Here is a 23,393-nt window from a genome sequence, read left to right as displayed (position 1 = left end):
CTCCCTTGATTCAAATTCTTTAAATCCCGATCTCGAACGTGGATTATTGATCTTCATCTTGTTGCCGCCGACTTTATTTTAACCGGGACACACCACCGAACAATCTCATTGTTAGGAAGACTTTCGACATAAGGAACTCTCCATAATCAACTCTCCACCGAGCCTCTTTATCTTGAACCTCTCTTGAAGAACTTCTTCATTTCGTACGACTTCAGCAGCAACTTCAGATAGATGTATCTCCCAATCTACACTTCTGATCACCACAAAATTCGGTCACAATATACATCGAAATGTTTTGAACCCGCTGTCCAAGAATCACAACGATCCAACGGTTAACGAATCTGCAACACCCATTTCTTCTCAACTGTGCTAAAATCGACGAACTAAACTGCAGCAGACTTGAGACAATAATATCTCTCGAACGACCACTCTAATCAAAGATCACAATGGTCAAATCGTGTATCTACCTCTATGAACCTACAGTGAAAATTTCACACCGATCCAACGGTTAACGAACCTATACCGTCAATTCTCTTGTCGCTGCGCAGAATATGACGAACCGAACTCTTTTTCCTTCACGAATTGACTTCCTCCCGGTTATGTGATTCTTCTCCATGAACCCCGCTCTGATCCCAGTTTGTTGGGATCGAACCCGCACACATATCACTTTCAAGATCGATCCCCATCACATTAAAAATCTCACAACCATGTATAAGTCAATAATTAAACGACAAAATATAAAAGTTATACGCACACAACATTTTACATGGAAAACCTCTCAAGGGAGAGTAAAAATCACGGGAACAGCGGCCACTTAAATTTCACTATATACGAACAATATTATAAGAATGAACGCTCATTACAACACTCTTGAATATTATCACGTATCTCTCAACACCTCTCACGAACGGTAGATTACAATAACAGAATTTGCTCCCATCGTTATTGAATCACCGAGATCACTTCACGGGACGGAGTACGACGACTCTCATAGATTCTTTATTTTTTTCTCTCAAACTCCTCCACTTTTCTCTACATACTACTACATATATTTATACTAAAACTCCACCAAGTTTCCCTTCAAAATTCACTCTACAAAACTCCCTCCACAAAACTCCCTCCAAAACAATTCTCACCAAAACTTTTCACCAAAATATACCCTCTCAAAAAATACTATCACCAAATACACTTTTACAATATTTAAATAATTTAAATCAATTAATATAACACATAAGCCATGCACTGCACAAGAATCAGATTTTTTTTTTTAAAATAGTAATTTTTTTATCCATGTTGCAAAAATAGAAAAAAAGGAAATTTAGTTGCAAAAATGGTAAAACCGAAGTTTGAAACTTCGGTTTTACCATATCCGAAGTTTCAAACTTCGGTTTTGGCCTGTGTGTCAGTGGAAATCCTAAACCGAAGTTTGGAACTTCGGTTTTGCAGAAAAACATTAAAACCGAAGTTTCAAACTTCGGTTTTGCAGTATGCATCATCACTCTCAATTATGGACTGAAACCTGCATCCCTAGTCACAATTATAGACTGAAACCTGCTAACCTATCATGTCAAAATCTGATTTATCATCTTTTTTCATTTATTTATTTCACCATTATCATGGACTCAAACACAAATATCACCAAGAACACAATTCAAGCATTTTAAAGTCAGTTTCAAGCACCAACAACACAATTCAAACTAATCTTAATCAGTTTCATACATCAACAATTACAAAAATGTCTATAATTCGTCCATTCATGGTTCATTTTCTTTGGGGGGGCCAAATGTCATTCCAAAATGGTTAGCTTACTTGTGATAACACAACGATTAGAATGAGTTTTGTGTTGAACACCAAGGTTAACTGTATGCAGTTAAACCAAATGGCGTATAATTATGTAGGTGTGAGTCAAAGATCACACACGTTAAAAATGTTCTTATGGGTTCTTTTCAATGGAAATGAATGGAAAAGTGAACTTACTGATGATAACACTTTGGAAACAATATATTTTTATTCTCAGAATGATCCAAATTACGAGGCTCAAATTGAAATTCAGTTTGAGGAAGTTTTTTCAACCACCCAAGGTTCAGGTTATATGGATCTTATTCAAACTTTGGAGGGTGGTCCATCAACATCAAACTACCATTCAACAGTTGTTGAAGATGAACAAGAATGAAGAGATGAAGTACAAAATGTAGCAGACCCAGATGATGGTATGTCTACTGCAACCGACGGTACAGTTTCTGAATATAGCGTTGAAGAGAATGTTTCCGGTGATGAAGGTAGAGACGAGCAAGTGGAACCACAATTGGAGCATGCCCCAGTTTCACGGTTTGGGTTTGTTAATGAAGGTGAGCGTAGTAATAGTTTTCCATTTGATGATGACCAAAAAGCTTCATGGGTTTTTTATGATAAGGAGATCGGTATTATTTCAAAAGGAATGGTGTTCCAGAACAAAGTCGAACTTATATATGATGTTCGAAAATGGAATATAGACCATAATAGTGAAATAGTTGTTACACAAAGCAAGCCAGGTTATTGGCAAGCCCATTGTAGAACAACTAGCTCAAGTTACAAGGGTCCATAAGAAAGATACCATTGTTGATGGAGTGTTAGTGGTTCGTCTCACAATCGATCGAAGGTATGGAAAATTACAAAATGGAAAGATGAACACACGTGTTATGGACACGTATCGGAAAACAACAATCGTTGTTTAACCTCTAGCTTAATTGCTAGTGAAATTGAGAATCAAATATGTTTAAACGTTACTTATCTTGTTAAAAACATCCAAGCCCAAATAAAAAATACATGGCATGTGGATGTCCGTTACGCCAAAGCATGGAATACTAGGCGTATTGCAATCGAACGATTATTTGGAACTTGGGAAGTAATTTTATTCATTTACCAAATTATATAAATAAATTAGTTACTACCAATTCAGACACAATTGTTGTGTTTGAAAACGGACCTGAAATTGAAGAAGGTTTCGACACCTTTAAATTTGTGTTTTGGGCATTCGGTCCAGCCATTAAAGCATTTAAATCGTGTATTCCAATGATTTGCATTGATGGCACCCATTTGAAAGGTAGTTATAAGGGTAAGTTGTTAACAGCGATTGGCAAAAATGCTAACAATCAAATTATACCCATTGCCTTTGCACTAGTTGATGAAGAAAGTAACGAAAGTTGGGTTTGGTTTTTGCAAATGCTCCAAGAAAATGTTATTGGAAATGAAAAGTTGTGTGTCATCTCTGATCGACACCCAGGTATCTTACATGCAATGGGTGCTCAAACATATGGTTGGGAACATAGGTACTGCTTGCGCCACATTCGTAGCAACTTGTTGAGCAAATACACTAAAGTGAAATCGCTCAAACACTTGTGTTGGATAGTCGGTTCAACAACAAATCAAATATTTTACAAGAATGCCTTCAGAGCCATCAAACAAGCTAGTATTGAGGCTTGGAAATATTTGCAAGATGCTGATGTAGGAAAATGGACTGTGTATAGGGACAGACAGAGGAGTCGTTGGACTAAAAACATTGGACAATTAAAATGAATTAAAATATTGATTATAACATATGAAACTAAACATTTCTTCAAGTTTGCCACTTGATTTCGTCTTAAACCTCATTGGTATTTTGACGCTTACAATCTGCGTTCAAACCTTTCATAATTCTTGAAAACACCTCAATCGAGAGGATGAACCAACTGCATCTCATCTACAGAAGAAAAGATTTATGCATATAGTTATGCACCTAAAAAACGCTCGGAAACTGAGTAAACATTTAACATATAGCTGTGCTAATTCCTTTAGCGTTATTATTACCGAAAATAACCTTGCAACTTATGTTCGTGATAGCCAATTTTGTCACAGCTTCAGCAAGTCTACTTCAACTTTTCATTCGAAATAACCTTATTGTAACCTTGATATATATGCGTGCTCTTTCATTATTATCAGGGAACCTTTTATATTTAACCATATTACCAGCAGACGTACCAGCAACCTCGTTGATCCTTAGTTTAAATCTCTCCGACAAATCACTATATTTATCTATCGGAGTCTTATCATGAACTCATCGGCATCTTGTAACGATAATTACCATACCGAATACTGAGAGGCATCAATTGATAATCTCAAATTCCTCAGCGATTATACGACAACAATTATATGAATTTCTGAAAAGCGCTTTAACCTATGAATCGGTTTTTTGAGTTTTGAAAAAAGCTGATGAAATCTTTAGCGAATACCTTGCTCCTTACTCTAAATCCTTGCAGACGAATTTCTTCATCATCTTCTGATCTTAAATATTCTAAATTCTAAGATATCATCGTATCTTTCGTTATAAATATCTTAGATATTTCTGAAGATACCTTCATAAATATCTTTATTCAAAATTATCTATCTCTTCGTGCTATCCGTGTTACGTCATAAAGGAAACTATTTTAGTTTCTAAATTTCTTTAAAATTCGAGTTTGAATTATGAATGGTTTCTGGAGAAGTGTTGGGAATTGAAGCATGAGTTAGTATAATATAATGACGTCAGGCCATCGTGGTTATATTACAGTAAGTCATGCTGAATTTCTAATGGAACGTGATGATGGTTCACAGATCTTACCCTCATCATGTGCCATGTTACATGACTCTTTCATTCTACTTAATCTCTAAGCATATCACGGAATTATTTCCTTGATATTTCTGTTCTTCTGTAAATCCAACAGTTGCTAATAAATCGTGCTATTACATTTTCTTTCTGATTAGAAGATTTTCTTAAATTCCTTGAATTTCGGAAATCAACCATGACTACGTAAAAAGTTAAGACGAAACTTTTCTCTCTTTTGTGATAACTCCACTTATACTCTTCGCATAATCAAATTGTTTAATCCATTTACTCGATGATGATAAAACTCCTTTTATCAACCCATATTCGTCATATCGTTAGCCATGACGACCTCGATCAAATTTCAGGACGAAATTTCTTTAACGGGTAGGTACTGTAGTGACCCAGAAAATTTCGACTAATTTTAAACCAAACTTTCGATACGATTAAATATTTTTGACACGATAGGCAAAGTCTGTAAGGTTGAGTCTCAAAAAGTTTGAACTGTTTCATTTATTCAATTGACCTTCGACCGATCCCGACGATTCACGAACCACTATTTGTAAATAGATATGTATATATATATATATATATATATATATATATATATATATATATATATATATATATATATATATAATAATTTGAAATATTATATGTTGTTGCTATTAAAAATTTAATTATGTAAAATAAAATAAAAATAGGATATTACAATAATTATTATTTAAAACATATCTATATATAAATAAAGTATTTTATAAATAAATATTAAATGATTGTAATACTCGTTTGATGTTTCGATTGATAGTAAGCAAGTTAATTTACGAACTTATATGATTTAAAAATAAACGGTGATTCGAAAATGAGTTCTATAAATTTTAGGCTTATTAAAATTGTATTTAGGAACTATTTGTTAAGTTTTAACACTTTTTATATTTTAACCAAAATTGAGAGGGACAATTGATGTAATTTTTATTTAACTAATTAAGGATCGAATTTTATACCATAATGACCAAAATAAATAAATATAGTTAAATCAAAAATATGGGATTTTTCTGAACAATTTTATTCGCCACTGAGTAAACAACGGAGTACGATATATTAGCCCGTAAAACTGTCGGTAGATGGAAATTCGAATTATTGATGGCTGCTAGGTTATTTAACACATTATTTATTAGTATATTATTAAAAATTCTGTTTTCAACTAATTGATAATATCCGTGACTTTAGTGGACAAATTGATTGAATGATTGAGAAATAGTTTGTTATGTTCCCACTTGATTTACTCGTTTATGTCTCTCTTACCAAGTGCCATATTAAGTCACTATCCTACACATTTATATACATATATGAATTCTATATATAACATATACATATAGATTAGATAGATTACAGAAAAATAGAGTAACCATCTCCATTCCACCACTCTTTGCTTGATCACCATATTAACCACCTTACTTCCATTCATCAACCAATGGCTATCACCCACTTCATCTTCCACGGCCACCTTCTAAACCGCTAACTCCTTCAACCATCAACACACGACCACACAAACATGTTGCTGTTGCACCATTGACGGCAGCCACGAGACCATTGTTTCTGGTTACTGTTCGGTCCATGAGCCATCACCATAACCGTATCACTCAAACCAAACCACCATCGACCATATACCCGCTATTTCTATCTTGCTGTCTAAACCAAAACCCACTTCAACCCATAAAACCATCTCTCAATATAAACGACATCGATCACCTTGGCTAATATACAGTTTCTTTCTTCAACAAGAGACCACCACCTTCGAATCCCATATTCATCAATATTCAACCACTTCCATCTCCACCACAAACCACCAACAAGTTCAGTGTTGCTTCTTGTTCGATCATCATTTAACAACAAACATGTGTTGCTTCACGATGAAACCCACTTAACATTTGATGATCACCAACCCACTTCCATCACTACAATCTTTTCTGTTTTGAAACCAAGTCACAAACCACCACTTTGGTCACCATGTACAACCATCCTAAACCATCGCCAAGTTTTCTGTTTCTAATTCAAACCACCATCGACTTTTACCACTACTTTCATGAGTTGTTTTCTCCAACGATAACCACCCACAGCTGACATCAGACCACCACTGGCTACCTTGCACCACCTTTATGTTTGAAACACCACTAAGATCACTACTTCAAAATCCATCATCATCGGCCAACATAACCGAGAACATCAAAACCATCTCCTTTCCATTATTTTTACAACTCGCTAGATATTTTTCAAATTACCATCATCATCTTATGTCAAAACCCACTTGATAATCGATCACCATGGAATCAAACTTTTCATGTTCGGTTGCTACTACAGTTGTTATCCTCTCTATTGAACCACCACCCAAAACACTATCTCTAACCTGCTATTTCCTGTTACAGTTGGAGCCGAAAAAGATGATGAGGACTGTTAAAAAATATTATGATTGATGATGAAGAGGGACGTATAAATTGTGAATGATTAATACCTCACTAGTGCTTCCATATATGTATTAATTTATAACCCACTTGATATATATTAAAGCAAATGGTACAGCATATGTGGAAGCATTATGGCTAACAGAAATAAATCATTAACATGGCTTTTTGTTTGAAGCAATTATAAAGTATTCGGTGGATTAGCAAAACCCCAAAAAAAACCACGAATTTGCAAGTGGGCACCTAATTTGTTTTGGTGGGCCATTTAAGTGTAAATGGATCGATAATATGGGCATAATCTTAGGTTTATGTTTCTATTCTTTAAGTGGGCCGTGAAAACTGGATTACATGGTTGCTACTTCTATTCTTGTACGTGAATACAAAAATGTATAGGGATGATGATGTACGGGGTATGATGTGGATGATTCACGAAGTGATTATGATTATGAGTCGTTGATATTGATAATACTAAGTTAATGGTGATTACGATGATGGTTAGGATAATGTACATAGTGATGGACACGAGTGAAATATATGACATAATGATGATGATTAAAAATCGATGATGATGTCGTAAGTATATAATAGATGATTGAAGAAAAAGGAAAGATACCAATAGATATAGATTAAGTATAATATTACGGGGTATAATTACAGAAAAAGCAAGGACAACGTTATGGTTTAGGTTGTTATCGGGTTACCAGGACGTTGCGAGTTCGAATCCGGACTTGGGCATTATTTTTAGGGCTACTTCTTAAGGTTGTTATTTATCTATTTATTATTATTATTATTATTATTATTATTATTATTATTATTATTATTATTATTATTATTATTATTATTATTATTATTATTATTATTACTACTACTACTTTTACCATTAGGATTATATTACAACTAAACTAGTATCATAATTATTATTAGCAGAAAAATTATTTGTTTTATAGTTATTATAATTACCAGTATTATTATTATCAAATGTTATTTTTAAGTATTATTATCACTATTATTGTTTTTATTGTAAAAATAATACAACTTTTTATTTAAGTATTATTATTATTATTTCTACCAAACAAATATTAAGTTTGATGTATTATATTTATTATATATATGAATTATCAATAAATTAGTTAATTAAAGTAGTTTAATAATTATTTGATATATTAATATTAAAAACTTACTTAAGTTAAGAAAAGATATTAATTATTTATTAACAAGATAGAAAATGAAAATATAAATATATTACTAATATTAATATATAAACTTATTAAATTACGATTATATGTGTTAATATATATATACTTGATATAGGTTCGTGAATCTGAGGTCAACCCTGCATTGTTCAGTTTCGTCATATGTATTTTTACTACAAAATACAGTATTGTGAGTTCATTTGAATCCCTTTTACTCTTTACATTTTTGGGCTGAGAATACATGCAAATACTTTATTAACTGTTTTACAATATTTATATGCGTTTCATTTGATTCCCTTTTACTCTTTACATTTTTGGGACAGAGAATACATGCGCTACTTTTACAACTGCTTTATTAAATGCTTTTGAAATACATTTTGAACTGCGAATACATGAAATGATTTTATAAATGTTTGACGAGATAGACACAAGCAAAACATTCCTCGAATGAATTATGTGGACGTGATAATTGCCACCATTGAATTATGTGGACGTGATACTTGCCACAAATGATATGAATATTTTTCCCCTGATTATTATTGCTTGGTAACCTAAGAATTAGGGAACATCACTAATTTTTAGAATTAGTGCACGCCTAATTGATGCGAATCCTAAAGGTAGCTACCGGGTTTAACACCCCCACCCAGAATGTTCACTAGACGGAAGGGCTAGTGGGCGTGGTGTTTAGTACTTCGAAGTTTATATGATTATTATACAGACGAGATGTTCTGTTTTGGGGATATTATTATGCGCATTATATGTTAAGGTCGGTTACCAAGCCAAGTTATGAAAGCAATGAAAAGTGAATGTTATGTATCGAGAGAATGATTTTATACATAGGTTATGTGTATGTTATTTTTGTGCACAAGATATGTGTACGGTTACTAAGATTTATGAAAGATGATTTCGTACACGAGAAAGGTGTACTGTATTTAAAAGATATCGCATGTACATTACATGTGGGTATAGGATTCGGGCCCATTTGTACCATGCAGGATTTAAATCTTGTGGTCTATCAAAATGATGAATTTTATTATTTTATGATAAACCTATGAACTCACCAACCTTTTGGTTGACACTTGAAAGCATGTTTATTCTCAGGTATGAAAGAAATCTTCCGCTGTACATTTGCTCATATTAGAGATATTACTTGGAGTCATTCATGACATATTTCAAAAGACGTTGCATTAGAGTCATCGAGTTCATCAAGATTATTATTAAGTCAATTTTAGGTGGAAGTATTATGAAATAGTATGCTTGCCGTCAACTTTCAATGTAAAGAAAGTTTGTCTTTTAAAAACGAATGCAATGTTTGTAAAATGTATCATATAGAGGTCAATTACCTCGCGATGTAACCAAATGTAATGTATTCATCCAGATGGATTAGGACGGGTCGTTAGAGTTGGTATCAGAGCGGTAGTCTTAGCGAACCAGGTCTTGCATTAGTGTATCTAACTGATAGTTGTTTAGATGCATTAGTGGGTCTGGACTTCGACCGTGTATGCATGTCAAAAGTTTTGCTTATTATTTAGTGTCGAAAATTACCTACTTATCATTCTTAGTCTAGACACGTCTTACTGCATTGATTGCATGACTAGTGTATAGACAAAATTCATATCTTAGCGTATCTGCTACTGTAGATTTTTCCTGACAGCTTCCGTAGATTCCTCCGTAACTTATGGGATTTTAGTTTTATATATACACATGTAAATTATGTATTGCAGGGTACTAATCTACATCATATAATCTATTTCTTATTGAAAATCCTTCATCTGATCGTACGAGATGAATCCCTCAACCAGTTCGAATTCCTCGGATTCCGACAGCTATTTCGATATGGAGTTTTCACCTAAGCTCCGAAAGCAGTGTCACCAGAATGAATCAACCAATTCATTTGATGAGTTTGTAGCCTACTTAATCATTGGAGACAAAAACAAGGTGATCCTTTCCATCAACCAAATCCATCTCTTGGCAAAGAACCTGAAGCACTTACTGGTGAACCAGTCCGAAAAACCATTTTCACCCTCATTTCCCGAATATCTCACCGTGATTATATTCTATCTAAAATTCTAAACCTTATTCATCCGCTCGTTCCGACCGACAATCATCCCGGAATAATAGAAGAAGTCAACGAACTTCGCGCTCGAGTAAATCAATTTGGAGAATATGGTGCAAAATTTACCAGCTTCAGCTACATCATCGGCACCAACAGTATCATCAATAAACAGCACCAGTACCATCAACAATCCATGCCTCAACATCTCATTCTGTACCTCGAGTATAATCATCGTTTTACGTATCATTATACATCAATTATCTTCGTTCTTCATGGCGATTATGTAATCTCTAATGTTTTAGAGATTATGTACTTTAGTTCTAACGGTAAATCAAATGAGATTAATATTATATTAACTCATTAAATCTATGATTACATCTGAAGAAAATATATATGTAAGTATATTTTCATAAAGATTGTAATTAAAAATTCTTTCGTACAAACTGTTAATGGTGAAAATATTTTAACGGGTTGGTAATACCCGAGGAATATTTAGATTTCACATTAATAAGTTACACTGTACATTCTTCGAATCTGATTCAACGATCATTTACTATCCTACTTACATCCATAGATATACGAATCCGTTCACCACAGAATAACCATTTTCATTCAATTTCATATTTGGATTTTGACCTATCAGAATCCAACAAGTGGCATAATGAAGAAAACATTGGACAAAAATAAAATTTGTTAGAAACACACAAATTAACTATGAGAAAATTTGTTAAGAATCCACGTTAACAAAATCCTAGCTAACTGTTCCTAGCTAACTGCTAATTCCTTATTATACATTTTAATTATCGCAATTTATTTATCGCATTTTAATTCTCGCAATTTTATTTATCGTCATTTAATTTCTGTTATTTACTTTACACACTTTAAATATCGGGACACGTATACAATGTTTTGACATATCATATCGACGCATCTATATATATTATTTGGAATAACCATAGACACTCTATATGCAGTAATAATCGAGTTCTCTATACAGGGTTGAGGTTGATTCTCAAATAATATATATACTTTGAGTTGTGATCGAGTCTGAGACATGTACACGGGTCACGATACGTATTAATTAATTCGAATATTATATATTAAACTATATATGAATTATTGGACTGTTAACCAGTGGACTATCGACTGTGGACTAAAAACATTGGATAATTAAAATGAATTAAAATATTGATTATAACATATGAAACTAAACATTTCTTCAAGTTTGCCACTTGATTTCGTCTTAAACCTCATTGGTATTTTGACGGTTACAATCTGCGTTCAAACCTTTCATAATTCTTGAAAACACCTCAATCGAGAGGATGAACCAACTACATCTCATCTACGGAAGAAAAGATTTATGCATATAGTTATGCACCTAAAAAACGCTCTGAAACTGAGTAAACGTTTAACATATAGCTGTGCTAATTCCTTTAGCGTTATTATTACCGAAAATAACCTTGCAACTTCTGTTCGTGATAGCCAATTTTGTCACAGCTTCAGCAAGTCAACTTCGACTTTTCATTCGAAATAACCTTATTATAACCTTAATATATATGCGTGCTCGTTCATTATTATCAGGGAACCTTTTATATTTAACCATATTATCAGCAGACGTACCAGCAACCTCGTTGATCCTTAGTTTAAATCTCTCCGAAAAATCACTATATTTATCTATCGGAGTCTTATCATGAACTCATCGGCATCTTGTAACGATAATTACCATACCGAATACTGAGAGGCATCAATCGATAATCTCAAATTCCTCAGCGATTATACGACAACAATTATATATATATATATATATATATATATATATATATATATATATATATATATATATATATATATATATATATATATATATTCTATCTCCTGGATTTACAAAAATTCAATTCTGAATTTCTGAAAAGCGCTTTAGCCTATGAATCGGTTTTCTAAGTTTTGAAAAAAGCTGATGAAATCTTTAGCGAATACCTTGCTCCTTACTCTAAATCCTTGCAGATCATCTTCTGATCTTAAATATTCTAAATTCTAAGATATCATCGTATCTTTCGTTATAAATATCTTAGATATTTCTGAAGATACCATCATAAATATCTTTGTTCGAAATTATCTATCTCTTCGTGCTATCCGTGTTACGTCATAAGGGAAACTATTTTAGTTTCTAAATTTCTTTAAAATTCGAGTTTGAATTATGAATGGTTTCTGGAGAAGTGTTGAGAATTGAAGCATGAATTAGTATAATATAATGACGTCAGGCCAACGTGGTTATATTACAGTAAGTCATGCTGAATTTCTTAATCTCTAAGCATATCACGGAATTATTTCCTTGATATTTCTGTTCTTCCGTAATTCTAACAGTTGCTAATAAATCGTGTTATTACATTTTCTTTCTGATTAGAAGATTTTCTTAAATTCCATAAATTTCGGAAATCAACCATGACTACGTAAAAAGTTAAGACGAAACTTTTCACTCTTTTGTGATAACTCCACTTATACTCTTCGCATAATCAAATTGTGTAATCCATTTACTCGATGATGATAAAACTCCTTTTATCAACCCATATTCATCATATCGTTAGCCATGACAACCTCGATCAAATTTCGGGACGAAATTTCTTTAACGGTTAGGTACTGTAGTGACCCGGAAAATTTTGACTAATTTTAAACCAAACTTTCGATACGATTAAATATTTTTGACACGATAAGCAAAGTCTGTAAGGTTGAGTCTCAAAAAGTTTGAACTGTTTCATTTATTCAATTGACCTTCGACCGATCCCGACGATTCACGAACCACTATTTGTAAATAGATATGTGTATATATATATAAATAATAATTGGAAATATAATTTGAAATATTATATGTTGTTGCTATTAAAAATTTAATTATATAAAATAAAATAAAAATAAGATATTACAATAATTATTATTTAAAACATATCTATATATAAATAAAGTATTTTATAAATAAATATTAAATGATTGTAATACTCGTTTGATGTTTCGATTGATAGTAAGCAAGTTAATTTTCGAACTTATATGATTTAAAAATAAACGGTGATTCGAAAATGAGTTCTATAAATTTTAGGCTTATTAAAAATGTATTTAGGAACTATTTGTTAAGTTTTAACACTTTTTATATTTTACCCAAAATTGAGAGGGACAATTGATGTAATTTTTATTTAACTAATTAAGGATCGAATTTTATACCATAATGACCAAAATAAATAAATATAGTTTAAGCAAAAATATGGGATTTTTCTGAACACTTTTATTCGCCACTGAGTAAACAACGGAGTACGATATATTAGCCCGTAAAACTGTCGGTAGATTGAAATTCGAATTATTGATGGCTGCTAGGTTATTTAACACGTTATTTATTAGTATATTATTAAAAATTCTATTTTCAACTAATTGATAATATCCGTGACTTTAGTGGACAAATTGATTGAATGATTGAGAAATAGTTTGTTATGTTTCCCACTTGATTTACTCGTTTATGTCTCTCTTACCAAGTGCCATATTAAGTCACTATCCTACACATTTATATACATATATGAATTCTATATATAACATATACATATAGATTAGATAGATTACAGAAAAATAGAGCAATCATCTCCATTCCACCACTCTTTGCTTGATCACCATATTAACCACCTTACTTCCATTCATCAACCAACGGCTATCACCCACTTCATCTTCCACGGCCACCTTCTAAACTGCTAACTCCTTCAACCATCAACACACGACCACACAAACATGTTGTTGTTGCACCATCGACGGCAGCCACGAGACCATTGTTTCTGGTTACTGTTCGATCCATGAGCCATCACCGTAACCGTATCACTCAAACCAAACCACCATCAACCATATACCTACTATTTCTATCTTGGTGTCTAAACCAAAACCCACTTCAACCCATAAAACCATCACTCAATATAAACGACATCGATCACCTTGGCTAATATACAGTTTCTTTCTTCAACAAGAGACCACCACCTTCGAATCCCATATTCATCACTATTCAACCACTTCCATCTCCACCACAAACCACCAACAAGTTCAGTGTTGCTTCTTGTTCGATCATCATTTAACAAAAAACATTTGTTGCTTCACGATGAAAACCACTTAACATTTGATGATCACCAACCCACTTCCATCACTACAATCTTTTCTGTTTTGAAACCAAGTCACAAACCACCACTTTGGTCACCATGTACAACCATCCTAAACCATCGCCAAGTTTTCTGTTTCTAATTCAAACCACCATCGACTTTTACCACTACTTTGATGAGTTGTTTTCTCTAACGATAACCACCCACAGCTGACATCAGACCACCACCGGCCACCTTGCACCACCTTTATGTTTGAAACACCACTAAGATCACTACTTCAAAATCCATCATCATCGGCCAACATAACCGAGAACATCAACACCATCTCCTTTCCATTATTTTTACAACTCGCTAGATATTTTTCAAATTACCATCATCATCTTATGTCAAAACCCACTTGATAATCGATCACCATGGAATCAAACTTTTCATGTTCGGTTGCTACTACAACTGTTATCCTCTCTATTGAACCACCACCCAAAACACTATCTCTAACCTGCTATTTCCTATTACAGTTGGAGCCGAAAAAGATGATGAGGACTGTTAAAAAAATATTATGATTGATGATGAAGAGGGACGTATAAATTGTGAATGATTAATATCTCACTAGTGCTTCCATATATGTATTAATTTATAACCCACTTGATATATATTAAAGCAAATGGTACAGCATATGTGGAAGCATTATGGCCAATAGAAATAAATCATTAACATGGCTTTTTGTTTGAAGCAATTATAAAGTATTCGGTGGATTAGCAAAACCCCAAAAAAAACCACGAATTTGCAAGTGGGCACCTAATTTGTTTTGTTGGGCCATTTAAGTGTAAATGGTTCGATAATATGGGCATGATCTTAGGTTTATGTTTCTATTCTTTAAGTGGGCCGTGAAAACTGGATTACATGGTTGCTACTTCTATTCTTGTACGTGAATACAAAAATGTATAGGGATGATGATGTACGGGGTATGATGAGGATGATTCACGAATTGATTATGATGATGAGTCGTTGATATTGATAATACTAAGTTAATGGTGATTACGATGATGGTTAGGATAATGTACATAGTGATGGACACGAGTGAAATATATGACATAATGATGATGATTAAAAATCGATGATGATGTTGTAAGTATATAATAGATGATTGAAGAAAAAGGAAAGATACCAATAGATATAGATTAAGTATAATATTACGGGGTATAATTACAGAAAAAGCAAGGACAACGTTATGGTTTAGGTTGTTATCGGGTTAGCAGGATGTTGCGAGTTTGAACCCGGACTTGGGCATTATTTTTAGGGCTACTTCTTGAGGTAGTTATTTATCTATTTATTATTATTATTATTGTTATTATTATTATTTTTATTATTAATATTATTATTATTATTATTATTATTATTATTATTATTATTATTATTATTATTATTATTATTATTATTATTTCTACTACTTTTACCATTAGGATTATATTACAACTAAACTAGTATCATAATTATTATTAGCAGAAAAATTATTTGTTTTATAGTTATTATAATTATCAGTATTATTATTATCAAATGTTATTTTTAAGTATTATTATCACTATTATTGTTTTTATTATAAAAATAATACAACTTTTTATTTAAGTATTATTATTATTATTTCTACCAGCCAAATATTAAGTTTGATGTATTATATTTATTATATATGTCAATTATCAATAAATTAGTTAATTAAAGTAGTTTAATAATTATTTGATATATTAATATTAAAAACGTACTTAAGTTAAGAAAAGATATTAATTATTTATTAACAAGATAGAAAATGAAAATATAAATATATTACTAATATTAATATATAAACTTATTCAATTACGATTATATGTGTTAATATATATATATATATATATATATATATATATATATATATATATATATATATATATATATATATATATATATATATATATATATATATATACTTGATATAGGTTCGTGAATCTGAGGTCAACCCTGCATTGTTTAGTTTCGTCATATGTATTTTTAATACAAATTACAGTATTGTGAGTTCATTTGAATCCCTTTTACTCTTTACATTTTTGGGCTGAGAATACATGCAAATACTTTATTAACTGTTTTACAATATTTATATGCGTGAGTTTCATTTGATTCCCTTTTTCTCTTTACATTTTTGAGACTGAGAATACATGCGCTACTTTTACAACTGATTTATTAAATGCTTTTGAAATACATTTTGAACTGCGAATACATGAAATGTTTTATAAATGTTTGACGAGATAGACACAAGCAATGAAATATCCCGTTCATATTGATTATAAACGTTCCATATTAATTGATTTCGTTGCGAGGTTTTGACCTCTATATGAGACGTTTTTCAAAGAATGCATTCATTTTTAAAACAATCATAACCTTTATTTTATCAATAAAGGTTTTAAAAAAACATTTACGTAGATTATCAAATAATGATAATCTAAAATATACTGTTTACACACGACCATTACATAATGGTTTACAATAGAAATATATTACATCGACATATGTTTCTTGAATGCAGTTTTTACACAATATCATACAAACATAGACTCCAAATCTTGTCCTTATTTTAGTATGCAACAGCGGAAGCTCTTAGTATTCACCTGAGAATAAACATGCTTTAAACGTCAACAAAAATGTTAGTGAGTTATAGGTTTAACCTATATATATCAAATCGTAATAATAGACTACAAGATTTCATATTTCAATACACATCCCATACATAGAGATAAAAATCATTCATATGGTGAACACCTGGTAACCGACATTAACAAGATGCATATATAAGAATATCCCCATCATTCCGGGACACCTTTCGGATATGATATAAATTTCAAAGTACTAAAGCATCCGGTACTTTGGATGGGGTTTGTTAGGCCCAATAGATCTATCTTTAGGATTCGCGTCAATTAGGGTGTTTGTTCCCTAATTCTTAGATTACCAGACTTAATAAAAAGGGGAATATTCGATTTCGATAATTCAACCATAGAATGTATTTTCACGTACTTGTGTCTATTTTGTAAATTATTTATAAAACCTGCATGTATTCTCATCCCAAAAATATTAGATTTTAAAAGTGGGACTATAACTCACTTTCACAGATATTTCCTTCCTCGGAAATAAGACTTGGCCACGGATCGATTCACGAACCTATACAAATATGTACATATATATCAAAGTATGATCAATATATAATTACAACCATTTTTATTATATTTTAAAGATTTGAGTGTATTAAGTCAGCTGTCCTCGTTAGTAACGTACAACTAGTTGTCCACAGTTAGATGTACAGAAATAAATCGATATATATTATCTTGAATTAATCCAAGACCCATTGTATACACGTCTCAGGCTAGATCACAACTCAAAGTATACATATTTTTGGAATCAACCTCAACCCTGTATAGCTAACTCCAACATTACTGCATATAGAGTGTCTATAGTTGTTCCAAATAATATATATACATGGGTCGATATGATATGTCAACACATTTGCATACGTGTCTATGGTATCCCAAGATTACATAATATATTAGAACACATGTATAATACAATATAAGTTAGCTAGGATATGATTTGTATAGATTTGTTAAACATTTCCCGTAGCTAAAAAGATCAAAAATATCCAATCTTGTTTTACCTATAACTTCTTCATTTTAAATCCGTTTTGAGTGAATCAAATTGCTATGGTTTCATATTGAACTCTAATTTAAGAATTCAAACAGAAAAAGTATAGGTTTATAGTGGGAAATTTAAGTTACATGTCAATTACTAAAGAGGTAGCCATTTCCGTCGAAAGAACGACATCTTGATGACCATTTTGAAAAACATACTTTCACTTTGAGTTTAACCAAGATTTTTGGATATAGTTTCATGTTCATATGAAAAATCATTTTCCCAGAAGAACAACTTTTAAATCAAAGTTTATCATAGTTTTTAATTATCCAAACCAAAACAGGCCCCGATTTCACTACGACGGCGTGTATCCGATTTTATGGTGTTCATCGTGTTTCCAGGTTTTAAATCATTAAGTTAGCATATCATATAGATATAGAACATGTGTTTAGTTGATTTTAAAAGTCAAGTTAGAAGGATTAACTTTTGTTTGCGAACAAGTTTAGAATTAACTAAACTATGTTCTAGTGATTACAAGTTTAAACCTTCGAATAAGATAGCTTTATATGTATGAATCGAATGATGTTATGAACATAATTACTACCTCAAGTTTTCTGGATAAAACTACTGGAAATGTGAAAAATGGATATAGCTTCAAAGGATCCTTGGATGGCTTGAAAGTTCTTGAAACAGAATCATGACACGAAAACAGTTCAAGTAAGAATTTCACTCGAAATAAGATTGTTATAGTTGTAGAAATTGAATCAAAGTTTGAATATGAATATTACCTTGAATTAGAAAGATAACCTACTGTAAATAACAAAAGTTCCTTGATCTTAGATGATTACTTGGAATGGATTAGAAAGCTTGGAAGTAGACTTGCAAACTTGGAAGTATTCTTGATTTTTATGAAACTATACTTATGGAATTTATGAAGAACACTTAGAACTTGAAGATGAAACTTGAACGAGATCAATTAGATGAATAAAATTGAAGAATAAATGTGTTTGTAGGTGTCTTTGGTCATTGGTATATGGATTAGATATAAAGGATATGTAATTTTGTTTTCATGTAAATAAGTCATGAATGATTACTAATATTTTTGTAATTTTATGAGATATTTCATGCTAGTTGCCAAATGATGGTTCCCACATGTGTTAGGTGACTCACATGGGCTTCTAAGAGCTGATTATTGGAGTGTATATACCAATAGTACATACATCTAAAAGCTGTGTATTGTACGAGTACGAATACGGGTGCATACGAGTAGAATTGTTGATGAAACTGAACGAGGATGTAATTGTAAGAATTTTTGTTAAGTAGAAGTACTTTGATATGTGTCTTGAAGTCTTTCAAAAGTGTAAGAATACATATCAAAACATAACATGTATATACATTCTAATGGAGTCGTTAAGTCTTCGTTAGTCGTTACATGTAAGTGTTGTTTTGAAACCTTTAAGTTAACGATCTCAATTAATGTTGTTAACCCAATGTTTATTATATCAAATGAGATGTTAAATTATTATATTATCATGATATTATGATGTATGAATATCTCTTAATATGATATATACATTAAAATATCGTTACAACGATAATCGTTACATATAAGTCTCGTTTCATAATTCTTGAGTTAGTAGTCTTGTTTTTACATATGTAGTTCATTGTTAACACACTTAATGATATATTTAAATATCATTTTAGCATGTTAAATATAGTGTATCAATATCTTAATATGATACATATGTATTTAGTAGACGTTATCATAACGATAATCGTTATATATCATTTCGAGTTTCTTAACTTAGTAATCTCATTTCTTATGTATATCACACATTGTTAATATACTTAGTGAGATACTTACTCATCATAATCTTATGAATATACTTAGTGAGATACTTACTCATCATAATCTTATGTCAACCATATATATATATATATATACCACAACATGTAGTTTTTACAATTTTGTAACGTTCGTGAATCGCCGGTCAACTTGGGTGATCAATTGTCTATGTGAAACTTATTTCATTTAATCAAGTCTTAAAAAGTTTGATTGCTTAACATGTTGGAAACATTTAGTCATGTAAATATCAATCTCAATTAATATATATAAACATGGAAAAGTTCGGGTCACTACAGTACCTACCCGTTAAATAAATTTCGTCCCGAAATTTTAAGCTGTTGAAGGTGTTGACGAATCTTCTGGAAATAGATGCGGGTATTTCTTCTTCATCTGATCTTCACGCTCCCAGGTGAACATCGAACCTTAACAATCAGTATCTTGTTTTGCTTAAGTCTCTTAACCTCACGATCCATTATTTCGACGGGTTCTTCAATGAATTGAAGTTTTTCATTGATTTAGATTTCGTCCAACGGAATAGTGAGATTTTCTTTTGCAAAACATTTCTTCAAATTCGAGACGTGAAAAGTGTTATGTACAGCCGCGAGTTGTTGAGGTAGCTCCAGTTCGTAAGCTACTGGTCCAACACGATCTATAATCTTGAATGGTCCAATGTACCTTGGATTTAGTTTCTCCCGTTTACCAAATCGAACAACGCCTTTCCAAGGTGAAACCTTAAGCATGACCATTTTTCCAATTTCAAACTCTATATCTTTTCTTTTACTTTCCGCGTAGCTCTTTTGTCGACTCTGGGCGGTTTTCAATTGTTGTTGAATTTGGATGATTTTCTCGGTAGTTTCTTGTATTATCTCCGGACCCGTAATCTGTCTATCCCTCACTTCATTCCAACAAATCGAAGACCTACACTTTCTACCATAAAGTGCCTCAAACGACGCCATCTCAATACTAGAATGATAACTGTTGTTGTAGGAAAATTCTGCTAACGGTAGGTGTCGATCCCAACTGTTTCCGAAATCAATAACACATGCTCGTAGCATGTCTTCAAGTGTTTGTATCGTCCTTTCGCTCTGCCCATTAGTTTGTGGATGATAGGCAGTACTCATATCTAGACGAGTCCCCAATGCTTGTTGCAACGTCTGCCCGAACCTTGAAACAAATCTACCATCCCTATCAGAGATAATAGAGACGGGTATTCCATGTCTGGAGACAACCTCCTTCAAATATAATCGCGCCAATTTCTCCATTTTGTCATCTTCTCTCATTGGCAGGAAGTGTGCTGACTTGGTGAGACGATCAACTATTACCCAAATAGTATCATAACCACTTGCAGTCCTTGGCAATTTAGTAATGAAATCCATGGTAATGTTTTCCCATTTTCATTCCGGGATTTCAGGTTGTTGTAGTAGACCTGATGGTTTCTGATGTTCAGCTTTGACCTTAGAACACGTCAAACATTCTCCTACATATTTAGCAATATCGGCTTTCATACCCGGCCACCAAAAGTGTTTCTTGAGATCTTTATACATCTTCCCCGCTTCGGGATGTATTGAATATCTGGTTTTATGTGCTTCTTTAAGTACCATTTATCTCACATCTCCAAACCTTGGTACCCAAATTCTATCAGCCCTATATCGGGTTCCGTCTTCCTGAATATTAAGATGTTTCTCTGATCCTTTGGGTATCTCATTCTTCAACTTTCCTTCTTTTACAACCCCCTGTTGTGCCTCCTTCATTTGAGTAGTAAGGTTAGTACGAATAATTATATTCATAGCTTTTACCCGTATAGGTTCTCTGTCCTTTCTAATCAAAGCGTCGGCTACCACATTCGCCTTCCCCGGGTGGTATCGAATCTCAAAATCATAATCATTCAACAGTTCAATCCACCTGCGTTGTCTCATATTCAGTTGCTTCTGATTAAATATATGTTGGAGACTTTTGTGGTCAGTATATATAATACTTTTGACCCCATATAAATAATGCCTCCAAGTCTTTAATGCAAAAACAACAGCACCCAATTCCAAATCGTGAGTAACCAGCCAATCCTAAAAATTGAGGTATATGCTTCGGAGTTTTTGGGGTTTCCCACTTTTCAACGGTTTCGATCTTTGCCGGGTCCACCTGGATACCTTCTTTGTTCACTATGTGACCGAGGAATTGAACTTCTTCCAACCAAAATGCACACTTTGAAAACTTAGCGTACACTTTTTCTTTCCTCAATACTTCTAGCACTTTTCTCAAATGTTCTTCGTGCTCTTGATCATTCTTTGAGTAAATAAGTATGTCATCGATGAAAATAATGACAAACTTGTCAAGATATGGCCCACACACTCGGTTCATAAGGTCCATGAACATAGCTGGTGCGTTAGTCAATCCAAACGGCATAACCATAAACTCGTAATGACCATAACGCGTCCTAAAAGCAGTTTTTGGAATATCATCCTCCTTTACTCGCATTTGATGATATCCAGAACGTAAATCGATTTTTGAATAAACCGACGAGCCTTGTAGTTGATCAAATAAGTCATCAATTCTCGGCAGTGGATAACGGTTTTTGATGGTAAGTTTATTAAACTCTCTGTAGTCAATACACAACCTAAATGTACCATCCTTCTTCTTGACAAATAAAACAGGAGCTCCCCATGGTGTTGTGCTTGGTCGAATGAAACCACGTTCTAATAGTTCTGTCAGTTGGCTTTGCAGTTCTTTCATCTCGCTGGGTGCAAGTCTGTAAGGAGCACGAGCTATTGGTACAGCTCCTGGTACAAGATCTATTTGAAATTCAATAGATCGATGTGGAGGTAGTCCCGGTAATTCTTTCGAAAATACATCGGGAAATTCTTTTGCGATGGGAACATCATTGATGCTCTTTTCTTCAGTTTGTACTTTCTCGACGTGTGCTAGAACAGCATAGCAACATTTTCTTATTAGTTTTTATGCCTTCAAATTACTAATAAGATGTAGCTTCGTGTTGCCCTTTTCTCCGTACACCATTAAGGGTTCTCCTTCTTCTCGTATAATGCGAATTGCATTTTTGTAACATACGATCTCTGCTTTCATCTCCTTCAGCCAGTCCATGCCAACTATTACATCAAAACTCCCTAACTCTACTGGTATCAAATCAATCTTAAATATTTCGCTACCCAGTTTAATTTCTCGATTCCGGCATATATAATCTGCTGAAATTAATTTACCGTTTGCTAATTCGAGTAAAAATTTACTATCCAACGGCGTCAATGGACAACTTAATTTAGCACAAAAATCTCTACTCATATAACTTCTATCCGCACCCGAATCAAATAAAACGTAAGCAGATTTATTGTCAATAAGAAACGTACCCGTAACAAGCTCCGGGTCTTCCTGTGCCTTTGTCGCATTAATATTGAAGACTCTTCCGCGGCCTTGTCCATTCGTGTTCTCCTGGTTCGGGCAATTTCTAATAATGTGGCTCGGTTTTC

General features: G+C 32.7%; 1 pseudogene; it reads left to right on the top strand.

Moving 5' to 3' along the window:
* LOC139843457 (10-epi-juneol synthase-like) overlaps window positions 1-23,393 on the top strand; it is a 60,424-nt pseudogene that overhangs the window by 8,510 nt on the left and 28,521 nt on the right.

Source organism: Rutidosis leptorrhynchoides, chromosome 4 (genome assembly GCF_046630445.1).
Source record: "Rutidosis leptorrhynchoides isolate AG116_Rl617_1_P2 chromosome 4, CSIRO_AGI_Rlap_v1, whole genome shotgun sequence".
NCBI classification, from domain to species: Eukaryota; Viridiplantae; Streptophyta; class Magnoliopsida; order Asterales; family Asteraceae; genus Rutidosis; species Rutidosis leptorrhynchoides.
Note: the sequence above shows the minus strand (reverse complement) of the source record. Positions and strands in the feature narration are given on the sequence as shown.